We start from the raw sequence: 13,549 nt of genomic DNA, 5'->3' as shown, positions 1-13,549 counted from the left end.
TTGCAATTAGTGATGGGCGTAGTGTGATTGGTAATTGTCCACACCGCCAAAGCATTTTACATAATTCATCTAAAAAATCCCTAAATCGATTCGAACATTGTTGCATGGGAAGGGGGGGGCTTGGATCTCTAAAACAAGGGGTCAAAATATTTTCTTGTCTAAAGGGGGGTCAAAATCTTCGTTTTAGCATGAAATTACAAATTTGTTGTGCACATTTTTAAAATATAGGTTTTCTCAGTTCATTTAACACATTTTTTTTATAATTAATATCCCGTAGTAAGTTTGAATTCATCCATAAAATTAGGAGGTGTCTGTTTGTAAACTTAAATTTCGTCTTTGGTCAAATATATTCATATTTTGATCAAAAAGATTCATATAATGTTCATTTAATTTCGTCCAAATGTACTTAAATTTCGTCCAATGCAGGGATTATCAACTTAATGTGTAAATATATTTCGTCTTTGAACAAATCTTTTCATATTCATGTTATTTAATTTCGTCTTTATTATAAAGCATGTAGATGTAGGCCTACATATTTTCTTACCCTTTCTGCCTTTCTTTCTGCATCTTTCTTTCTATTTATATATTTCATATTTCTTTCTTTTGTTTTCATTCTTTTGTTATCTCCTTTTCTTTCTCATTTCTATATCATTACATGCATATCATCATAATAATCATAAACGTGTCATTCAATGACTGGATGGGACCTTGGACATTTTGGACAATTAAAAAAAAACGTTGTTCTTATTAAAATGCATCAATTATACGGTTTCTATCTCATGATTTCAAACGTCAGTGAGGGCCTTCGTTATCTCGCTGCCATTTTATTAAACTGTTATTTGGTCAGAATAAAGTAGACACGTCTGTTCGGATCTAAATTTATATATTAGCAACGTAAAATAACTCAAGCCCAGTGGTTCAAATGCTGTGACAATCAAGCCCAAAGACTTGTAGGCCTACTAAGATTAATTTCAATTTATGCATTCTAAATTTGGGAAAAGACAATGTTTCATTCTTATAACCAACTATTTAATTAGAGTAACACAAAAATGTGAAAATTATAGCAAAATTTTGGCATACCGTACTCAAGATTTTGAATGCTTAGACTTGTTCCAAGTCTGTGATTTTTGTGACTCTATTGTCAGAAAACATGCCGAAAATGCATGTTTTGGCTCTTTTTTTTCAAGAAATTAGTAAAATATTGAACTTTTTCTTTTATCTTCAGTTAGGACTAAATGAATGATTAGGATTGAGCTATGTTTCATTTGGCAGAACTTGAAAATATATTTTTTTACATCAAAAAATTAGTGCTGTATTTTTCTGGAATGGGGAGTAGCACCTATAGGCCTATACACGTTTTTGTCTTGCTTCAACATCAAAGACATTTTCAAAACTTGTGACCCAGGGTTGCACCATGACCATGCTGATCGACCTGGCCGAAAATAACCTTTTGGTCGATTTCACTCCAAAATTTAAACACACTATCATACCCCAAACACGATAACCCCCGCGGCTATAACCTGAACACCTGAACCACCATGACCACCGCTCGCGCTCCCCCGAAAAAATAAACGGGTGGAGCGGTCTCTGTTTTTTTTGGTATACCAGGTTTTAAATAAATAAATAATAGGCTAAATAAACAAAAAATGAAATGAAAAAAAGGTGAAAAAACCCTGCAGTTTTCAAACTTTGATGAGCTTTAAGACAGACTAAAGTCCCATTCAGTGATCCCAGCGAAAGTGTAAAAAAAAAAGTTTATAAATTGCTTAAAATTGAAGGATACGTCATTCAAATTGTCGTTTGGTATTTGTGAAATGAAAAATTTGGCAAAGCAGCAAGTAGGCCTATTGACAAAGTTGAAGCCTCATTCATACATGTATATAGGGCTTAGCAATATATTTGTTTATTTGTCGTCTTGTTTAATTTGTAACACTTTGGCTTGGTAAACTGTTCTTTCTTTCTTATTAATTATATTCAGTTTCCTCTTGTTGTTTGTTCTCGTTTATTTTGGGACCTGTTTATGTGCAGTAGTCCTACCGCATAGGGCCTATGCGGCAATGCGGCATTATGCGCTACTGCACTATTCCGCATGCGGAACTGAGAAAAATACAGGCATACAGCACTAAATTTCTTGGATTAAAAATATTATCTTGTTTTGCCCAATGAACCCTAGCTCAATCCTAATCCTTTGGTTAGTTCTCCTAACTGGAATTTGATATTTGGTCAATTTTTGGAAACAAGTGCCAAATTTACGTATGCTGTATAACAATCAAGCCAAAAGACTTGTAAAACTATAAATTTCAGCAGATATAGGCCTATGCATTCAAATTTTTGGAAAACACATTTTCTAATATCTTTCTATCATCAAAATTGAGCAAATTCAAAGCCTACTAAACGCTTAGACTTGTGCCAAGTCTTGGATTTTGTGACTGCAATTGCAAGAAGAAAATAAAACAGGCAAAATTGCAGTTTTGGCCCATTTTTCCTCAAATTGCACAGTATTAAATTTGGACTTTTATCGCCAGTTAGAAGTAGGATTAGCTATGTTTTATTTGGCAAAGCAGGATAATATTTTTACCTCCCCCAAATAGTGCTGTATTTTTCTGGAGTAGGGAGTACATGTTGCCAAAAAGGGCAAATTTTTAAAAATGTCAAATTTAGCGCTGGTGGTGTGCCGCTTCAACCAATGAAACTATCGATTTGCTCGTCTCTAAATTTAAACGTCATCGTATCGATCTGTCATCCCATATCGGGAATCAAATCAAAACAACGACATAAAGAGTGCGCTGACGAATAATTATTTTGTGTTTATTTGCTAGGTAAGTAAGGATTCTAATCTATATTGTCCCAATTTAAAAATGTTGAAAGAAGTTTCTTATTGCATTATGAACGATCATGGAGTCGATTCAGTCGAACTGCTGAAAACCTGGACCCTAAACAACTCAACAAAATACAGCTGTTTTTGTGTAACTGTAAATGTGTAATCTGTATGCGTGGGAAATACAATCAATACAAGATACAACAGAAGTTGCTCGAGAACTCTAGCCAAGAATTTGCTCACCGATAGCTTCACATTCTAGGCTAGAGACCTTTGCATTCAAAATCTAGTCGGATTTGCTGAAGCATGCATGCATGACACCGTGTAAAGCAATGGAAGTTCAGAAGTATACACGGCCGATCACGACAGGCGATTGCATCGAAAATGTTGCTAAAATTACACTTCAGCAAAATTTTAAACTGTCCAAAATACGCACATGTTGCTCAAAAGATACAGTTGACTCATCGAAATAACTTTCATCCAACTTTCAACATTAACAGAATAAATAACCTCCGGTGTAAAAAATTGCACCGCTGTCCGACCGAAAAACCATAGTAAAGTACTCTAGCATCGACAAAGGAACTGTTGTCTGCTTAGCTGGAGACTTTAATTTTCCTGACATCCTTTGGGATACTCTTTCCTTGAAAAAAGGAGCTAAGTACCCAAATGTCTCCAGAAGGTTCATAGAGATCATCCAGGACCACTCGTTGGAGCAACTAGTTACTGAACCCACTAGAGGACGCAACATACTGGACCTTTTCCTTACCACCCACCCCACTCTTGTTTTAAAACAAAGTTACAATGACGCCTGGAATCAGCGACCATGACGGCATACCAATGATCGACCTCAGCACCAAACCAAAAGTTAACAGACCTCCACCAAGAAAGATCTACCAATTCCACAAAGCCAACGACGAAAGCATCAAGCAAGACCTTAGGAACCTGACTGAGACTATGACCAACCGTGACAACTCTGAGACTACATCCACCAGCCTATGGAACGAATTCAAAGATGGTGTCTTCAAAGCGATGGACGATCATATTCCAACCAAGATCATCAAGAAGAGAGACCAAACACCATGGATAAACTCCACTGTTAGGAGTGGCTTACGCCGCAAACAACGCGCGTATAACCGGGCTAGAGATTCCAACAAAGACTCCGACTGGGAGAAGTTTAGAACAGTCAGGAAGGAAGTCCAGAAAGACACCAAAAGGGCTTATTGGAGTTACGTCCGCAACACCTGCCTCGAATCTCCTAATAGTGAGGGAGTGAGAGCCCTAGATAGGGTGTCTGCTGGAATTAATTCCTCAATCGACAATTTTTGTACTGGTAGACGTGGCTTTAAATATTCAATCACATATCCAAAATCCACCCTGGGCAAAAAAATCTACAGGCATTTGAAAATCACTATTTTACAGTAAAATACACAAATCACTTAACGTTTCCGACTATTAAGCCGCATTTATTTAAACATGGTTAACGCGTCCACGCTTACTGTTTTGTATTTGCGTTCAGCGCAACAAGTGAGCGTGTTGGCGTTGCATACTGCGTAAACCAGAGCGTCACATCACACAACACGCGAAGGCAGTGTGTCTAATTGATCGCCACCTTGTGCAATAATTTCTCGCTCGGATGACATAGTGGTGTATCACCAAAATGGCCATTTTGAGATAATTAAAGTTTTTGCAACTTTTACCCTTTTGTCATACCTGAATCAAAATGTCCCCATTTGTTGAATGGATACGAAAAAATAAATATTTAAGTACTACATTTTATGTATAAAATACATCGATGTCATTCACCAATTAATTACAATTAGGCCTGGTCATTAAGCCTATGCCTATATACGTCATTATAGTATAGGCGTACTAAACGTCTAATCAATTTAGACCTTACATGTCTATAAATAAGCCCATAGCCATTAACACTAATACGGCCTAAATAAATACGAACTTATCAGAACGGTCGACAAGAATGTCAAAAAGTGTAGGACTTTGTTATGAAAAAGTTATTAGGTCTACAACTACATGGTAGAGGCCAGACTAGATCGGTAGGCCTATCAGACATTACAAGAAGCCTTCAACGGAAATTAATAGTTATCTAGACCTAAGTATCTCGTGGATTGGCTTTCTCTCATATCCCCTCTTTTTTGCATTCTTTCCGTGCACCTTTATTCCGTTTTTTAACCAGTTGGTTCGATAACCATTTAGCATGTTTAGTTTAAGGGGTTGTTTGGAATGACAGGTGAGTCAGGGGTCAAAAACTAAATTTTTACCTTTTTGACCTCAGCACATGTGTATGTATGATCTGCCATACAAAAATTAAAAAACAATACCTCAAAGTATAATTTTTAATGTTTTTGTCATAATCACGCTTTTCTACAAATTTCATCTGTTTGTACTGGGGCGTGTCTGTTGCCAGGTAGGCCTACATGACAGCATAGACACGCGTTACAACCTTGAATAATAATACAGAATTGTGACGTTATATTCTTCTTAACCTATCTTAGAACTGCCTATTATTTCAATTGTTATACTGTTCTGGTTGGTTTATTGCATATACTGTATAGAAATTATGCAATATGACGCCGAGCATGACAGAGTCATCTTCATTCAAATAAAATTCAGGTACCCGTAAGGTACCACGGAACAATTCGCACGATAATATAATAAAACAGATGAAAGGTATGAATGGTTGTGGAATCGAATTGCAGACCTGTCCCTCTGTCACCTTAGAACTGCATCTAAGTAGGCAATGGTAGGTAATAAACCAACCGGAACGGTATAACAATAGAAATAACAGCATGTCTTGGTCTCAATTCAAGATGTGCAATTTGGACACACCTACTCGTTGGCTGATTTATACTTCAACAGTTCCTCAAAGCTATATCAGAAAAGCCACTATCTCATTGTTCATTGGCCCCGCAGTATGATCGCCCCGGGGCACTCAACTTTAGAATTAATGGGTATAATGTGCCTACAAGCGTCGCGAAGTAGAGCATATCAGTACAAAACGTTGGGTTTTTTTTTAAAATAAAAAAAAAGGGTCATTATGTACAATCAAAATGAAAAAGGGGTCATTGGGTATAATATTTTGAAAACTGAAGGTGCCTGGTCATCGGGTATAGTCGGCTTCAAAAGAGGGGCATATATTGACAGGCATATACCGTCACCTCTAAAGTTGATGCCCCCGGTGCTCGCATTATATTTTGTTCATGGCTCGGCTTTTAAAACTCCCACACGTCACAATAAGGCTATTGAAAAGCGTATAGAATAGCTAATGATAGACCGGTACCGCGATTAGTCGCGGACCCGAAAGCGACAATATAGTAAACACATCGAGTTTATAACACAAGTGAAAGAAGTCGTGAATTATGGAGGGTTTCATTGAACTTCTACCAGCAAAATATGGAATAATACTAACTCAAGACACCAATCGAGATGATGATACCAGCCATAATGGAAGGCTTGTATTTGACCTTCTTATGAATCCAATTTCGTGGCGAGAAGTTAAAAAGGTAATGTATATTTCAAGAAATGTGGGTTCAAAAATTCCGTATCAGCTCGTATCATCAATTCCGTAAATATGGCGTATAGAGGCACAACTTGACAATAAACTGAACTATTTAAACGTAAAGGACGACTGGATACACATAAATTTGTGTTTCCTTGCTGGCGGAATAGTTGCAAAACTCTTTTTTTGTCAAAAAAGTTGGACAATTTATGAATTATGATTGGCAAAATAGCTTAAAGGAAATAGACTTTTCCAACCATGTAAAACTACACTGGGTTGTTGACATGGTCGACATACATTAAAGCATATGCATGTTCCTAAAGTAGGAGGTAAGTACTATAATTAATTGTTCAAAGTGCTCAACATACCAGCAAAAGGTCATAGGGTCATCAGAGTACAGGGACTTTGTGAAATACTGGGTAAAAAAAAAAGTGCGTGAGCCGATATGCAACATCAAATATAAAAGCCGATTTACATAATTTCCCATGACCTTACAGAAGTGATCGTGCTCAAATATAAAACTATAGAGTTTGGTCCTTGATATGCACCATCAATTGTGTACTTGTGATCAATATTGCTAGGCAAACAATCACAGCAAACATGCCAAAATCCTCCCATTTCTCCTCCATTTACACACATATAAACCCATCCCTTAATACCTAATAAGTCTAAAACCATTGGTCTAATAAATTATAACCCATTTCGTCTACAAACCACTTGGTCTACAAACCATTTGGTCCAACAAGCATTTAGTCTGCTAACAGTTTGGTCTAGGCCTAGGCCCTACGGTTAGTCTATAAGCCTATATGCAATTTGCTAATGCAGTAGATTTATCGTGTTTTTATTTTGCTAATGTATAATATAACTGACGGCCAAATAGTATAGGACTATAGGCCTACGTATTTACCTGCTGGCACACTACACGCTTATAGCCTACACCTGTGATAGGCCTATCGCGTGTGTTTGATACTAATTAGGCCTATACCATAATCTATGATTATACAATAGGCCTAAATGTTGATCTGTTGATTAAAATAATTGTTGGCAATATTATCCGTTATCAGTTTAATAGGTCCTTATGGTAATTTAATGTCATTTTGTTTTCGGGAAGAAATGTAAGCAAGAGTTATTAAACGTGAACACAGGGCCTAGGCCGTCGCTAGAATAATATGATTGGGGTGTACAGCATGTTTTGCCGACGGAAATATATGTGAATTGTACACCCAATTTTTTTTAGTGTGGGGGGTGTTAGCGGTCCAATTTGTTTCCGACATTTTTTAATTAGTAACTACTATAACCATGATAACATTAACAATAGGCCTACGTTAACAATAGCACAAAAATTCGTAACACATTATACACATTAATCTTTTACATGACTCTGCCGACAAACACATAGCTTTGACTACATTTGCTGACAATCGCATGGTTTTGACAGCACAGTCCATTTTTGCCGACAAAAATTGTGTATTGGGAGGGGGGTATCACACCACATACCCCCTTCTAGCGTCGCCTCTGCGTGAACGTAGCCTATGAGGCCCTATCATATTGATTTGATTGAAATGTTATCGCTCCATGAAATTGAGTCACTGACAATCGATGGCGGTTAAAACAACCTTGCATGCTCAAATATTATTTCTAAGCGAAAGTTGACGGAACTTAGTTTAACCTATAGCTTTAATAGATTTATTTGTAGGCCTACAAGGACAGATTTGTAGTAGGATTGAAGTAAAAAACGACTAGATTTTTATGATTGACAAATCCAGTTTCTACTCTACTTCTTCTAGACTTTAACCATCTTGGCAGTTCATGCTTTACGAGGGAAAAAGTGGTCAATCTGGACACGGGCTCCCGGGGTACCGTACTACACGCTACCCTGATAGGCCCTACGATCCACTTAAAAGAACCAAACATCATGGAAGGTTTTGTGATCAGCCTACTTAGAGGGGCCCTACCCTCCCAGACAGAACAACAAAATAACTAAGCCCTTGTCTTTTTTTAGACATAAATTATTGTATAGGCCTACGCTAAAACAGCCCTAAGTTTATTTGTATTTGCACCAATTTTGCGATCATTTATAAGAAATAAAAAAAGCAACTCTTCCTTTTTTTGTTTTTAAAGACCCGGACTAGAGCCGAGGACGAGAGACATGTTTTGTTTTGTTTTTGTTTTTTTTAATATTAGACCTAGTGGGCTATAGCAGGCAGCGTATAGGTGCATAATATAATATTATTTAGACTAACACGACACCTTGAAATATCTTTTAAGCTATTATGCTAAAATTCCCAATTAATAATCCGCAAATCTAAGCTAATCTATTGGCAAAACAAACGTAAACAGTCCGCCGTCAATGAATGGCAAAATATATGCAATCGATGCTGCGAACCACACTGGCTGCGAACCGTGTGTCAGCGGAAGGATAATTATAATTAATGTGAGTCAGCGCGGAACACGGTGTATGCGCAATATACGCAATTTGACGCTCATGTATTGAGCGCGTAATGCCGGGCGCGATAGCCGATGCGACCACGCTTTGCAAAAGTATTTTTATTTACCTCTTGAATTAAACTTGCTCAAAGTTAGAATAAGTGCAATTTTCAAAGGCTTGTAATTTTTTTTGCCCAAAGTAGATTTTAGTCGATTTTTGTTATACAATACTACAATGTATTCTACACCCACTGGTACAAAAATCGTCGATTGAGGAATTAATTCTACCTAAACTGCCTTCACTCCCTGACTATAAGCAGTTCTGGGGTTTTATCAAACGGCTGAAGAATGACACTTGTGGCATCCAAAGCCTTAGAGAGAACGGGAAGCTCTTTTCAGATAGTACCACCAAGGCTAACGTCCTAAACAGGCAGTTTGAGTCGGTTTTCACCGAGGAAGAGTCCATGTCCAAGATCGATGACCCTGATGCATCATCATATCCAGGTATGCCAGGCTTCAACATCACGCCTCAGGGAGTAGCTAAACTCCTGAAAGATCTTCAGCCTAACAAAGCTACTGGACCGGACGGAATCCCAGGTAGACTTCTCAGACTCGCAGCCGATTTAAATAGCTCCTTCCCTCGCTCTCATCTTCAATAAATCCATCTCCACCGGACTTGTACCTGACGACTGGTTGACCGCGAATATTTCCCCCATATATGGTCGAATCCAACCAAAAGTGTACACGGCATGTTCAGGGCCATAACTTAAAAGTATTAATCAATTGGCATTCGTTTTTATATTGTATTTATTCGCCTTGATCATACGCTTCGCGCCATATATAATAAGACCCCCTTCTGTGAAAAATTTAGACACAGAGACCCCAAAACATGCTATTTTTACCCATTTTTTCAAAATATTTCTTAAGGTATTTTTAAAAACATCTAAATCAGTTATGAAAAGAAGTCATTGGATTGAATCTAAATTGATTTCCTGAAAGGTGTGTATTCACATATTTGTACATAATTATGAAATTTGTGTGATAATTTTTTGAGTTGTATTTTTTACATTACCTACTGAATACAATTTTTCATAGCACTAGATGTATCTTTAAAAAATGGAAATCACTAATAAATGCACAATTGATACAAGCTTTGATATGTCCAATACTGAAATGCATTGCATTCGGACATCTTTATTATTGTGTTTAGCTGCCAGAAATTCTAAATGGCACAAAGGTAGGTTTGGTAAAAAATATGCATTACCTCCGAATACATGTTAAAAGCTGTGTCATTTCCACAAAGTGAGAGAATAGTAAACAATATTTAAGCAATAGGTGCAGGGTAATACACTCTTTATTTCTACCAAGTTTCAATAGCCTGCGTTTAAATATTTCTGAGATGTCAACAATAAAAGCAAGTATTCAGTAGGTAAATTTCGGTAACCGAATGTTACCTACGAATACAATTTGACATCATGACAGTATTGTGAAACACCGCCATTCATGCCAATGCCCATATTGGTACATAACGAAGGCCTGTATGTTTGCTATCAAATCATATGTCAATGAAAGTTGCGAATTCACATACATGCCCACCATGCAAAACTGAATACGGCTTAATTTTTGAAAAATATGTACTGAAATAGACGACGGTCTGCTCATTTGAAAGAAAAATCAGATTCAAAGAAGATTAGAAGGGGATAAATACTTGGATTTGTCAACTGTCATGTGTGCTTCATTTTAAATGTTTACCGACCTTCTGGTTTCTGAGTAATTTGTGTCCAAATTCATTTATTCGAAGGTAACTTTTGACGTTTTCGCCAAGGTTACCCACGAATACCATGGAAAAAACGACTGTTCTCATTGTCTCATGATCTAGACAACACAGTGATGGACCCTGGTATAAAGCTAATTGTAGTTGCCCTCAAATGAAATGCCACAAGACGTAACTGACTCCAAGATGGAATTCACAAGTCTGCAATAACGGTTTTAAGCGATTTGTGTGCAATTAATGAAATTAAAGTCACTTTAGTGCCTTTGTTTCTTACTTCAATCCTCTTTCAACCGCTGTGAACCGACATTATTAATACATGATAGGGTCTTAAGTATCAATAAACGCACATAAAGAAAATAATACATTCAAAGTGCTTTATAAAATGAAGTTTTGATTGCGATATCCACCAAAAGTCTAATTCTTACCTACAAATACTGAAATGTTACTTACGAATACAGCATAATACATGACATGTGTAATGAAGTGTCCCTACCAATGGAAATTAATTGTCAAAAGCTTTAAGCGGTACCCCAGGACACTATTATTACCCATATACGGATTCATTCAACAATTATTTATTATGTAAAATTGCTGATTAACTACTTGTATATCAAAATGAAGTGGTCAACATCTTGCTAAAAGCATCAAAAATTTTTGATCTAAGGTAATAGCATTTATTCATTTGGACGTACCATCTGAAAGAGATCTAAAAACTACCATTTTATTAATTCATTATCATAATAGCAAAATTTAAACCTCTAAACTCAATATAGATATTGTTAAATCGCTCATGTTACCTACGAATACCGGGTTTCTTCACCTTTTCATTGTATAAAAGCGTTAGGTGTACGCAGTATAATTCCTAATATTCTTAAAAACATATATGGTCATTTTCACGGTAAAGGGTGTAACTTTGGATTTTTAACATTTTGATCCGTAGTTTTCTAATAAAGCCACAGAATTCCATGATTTTTGGCCACATAAGTCATCTAGTTAGCAGCTACCTTGGGTAGCATAATCATCTTCGGGAGTTACTGCGTTCAGTTTTAGCAGGCTTAAATGTACCTAATATTGCCATTTTGAAAAACTGTAAAAAACAGTAACATTTTTGTAAAACCCTGTGTTTTCTTCAGTTAGTTCATGGATAATTTTTCTTATCCTGAAAGTACAGTCATATGTTCAGTAAACACTGCCACATTAGATTTAATTGTGAACAGCCCTGTATTTTTGAGAACCGGACTTGATATTTGTCGCTTCGAGGCTTCATTTTCCGTTAACAATTGTTAACAAACTTTGTGGGTATAGCTTTGGTTCATAATTCTTGGTTATTTCTTCACTTCTTCTTGATTCATAACAGTTGATATCTTAACTTGAAATGGGTAACAAAAATTAGTTGATTTGCAAGCTTTTAAAATTTTTATAAAATCTTGACTTCAAAGAGCCGATTTTCCGTTAACTTTTTTGAAGCCTTCGAAACAAACTGTTCAGCAAGCTTGGGCAAATATAAATAAAAGAGCTCATCCAATCTATTGATCAAAATGTAGCAAAGTAGATCCTCAAGTCACTTGTTTTTAAATCATGGAGATATATATCACCGTTTGAAAATGGGACCCAATACAAACTTTCCGTTAACAATTGAAGCCTCCGAAACAAATGAAGCCTCCGAAACAACAGTAAACTTAATTATCATCCATGCATATCTAAATTGGTATGTTCCATATTGATATCTGCATTGTAATTGTTGCATGATATGTGCAGAATGTCATAAATTAAAAAAAAAATTGATATTATGGTTAATGCTTGAAAAATATACTGATATCCAAGAAAGCCCGTTGGAGGCTTCACATGCAAATAACACCATACTTAACAAATGGGTGAAAAATTATCATGTTATAAATCTGCAATATCTGCCGATAGAATCATTGATTCAATACACACAAGAAAATAACAGCTTAGATGATCCCAACAGTGTTGTTTAAAAAAAAACTACATCTGCAATGTTTAACCATTGTAAACATGAAGCCTACGAAAAAAAAAAAATGACTTGCTGTGATAATTTAATTTTTGTCACAACTGAAATTCAATACTTAGAAGCAAAGCATGAAAATTGGTAATTGTGATATTTTTACCTATTTTTTCATGTCAACTTGTAGTAGTTAGCCAAATATTTTACTTTTATGATCACCTGTGTTGTTAACTGAAGCCTCCGAAACACAAATCGCTTGAATTGCCAATTCTAAAAAATAACTCCAATTTCTGTGAAACTTGGCTGGGAGGTTCCTTTCATCAAGTAGTATTTGTACATGAAGTTAGACATTTAAATTATTTTAGGAACCCAATTAAAACTTTAAAAATATGTTTAAGGTTGGGAAATTTCCATTGCAAATGACCCTTGATGTTAAAAATTTTCAAAATTGCAATTACAAACATAGCAAAACATGGTATAAAATTTAACTTATATCTGTTGACTTACTTTGGAATGGGATTTCACATGTATTCCAGCTTTCATGTCATAATTTTCTGAGCTTATGTAAAATACATTTTTTTTTTTTTTTTAATCAAAATGTTATGGAAATGTCAAATTTTTTATCAGAAATCAAAAGGTTTAAGCCTTGAAACACTATTTTACTGGAATTTAAGTTGCTTCTATGCATGATTACAGTAAACAGAAACATATTTAAGTGGTTTGAAATTTTGACCCTAAAAATCAAAAGTTACACCCTTTACTGTGAAAATGACCATATCCTACTCGTTCTTATACAATGTGTCAATTGATTCATACTCATTTTGATAAATAAAATACAGAAACTGACCTAAACTTCATTTTCAAAAATAAACTAGCATAAATTGACAAAGATCATATTGATCGCGTTATAAAAATAAAAACAAATATTTGCTGGTTGAGCTAGCATTTTCCTGACACCCTGTGGTCTACATTACACGAAAAAAACGTTAATGGGAATATTCCATATGTTTTAGGTTGATTAGTATTGCGATAGTGAAAGCATCCTAGTGG

This window comes from Amphiura filiformis, chromosome 16 (assembly GCF_039555335.1).
Source record: "Amphiura filiformis chromosome 16, Afil_fr2py, whole genome shotgun sequence".
NCBI lineage: Eukaryota > Metazoa > Echinodermata > Ophiuroidea > Amphilepidida > Amphiuridae > Amphiura > Amphiura filiformis.
Note: the sequence above shows the minus strand (reverse complement) of the source record.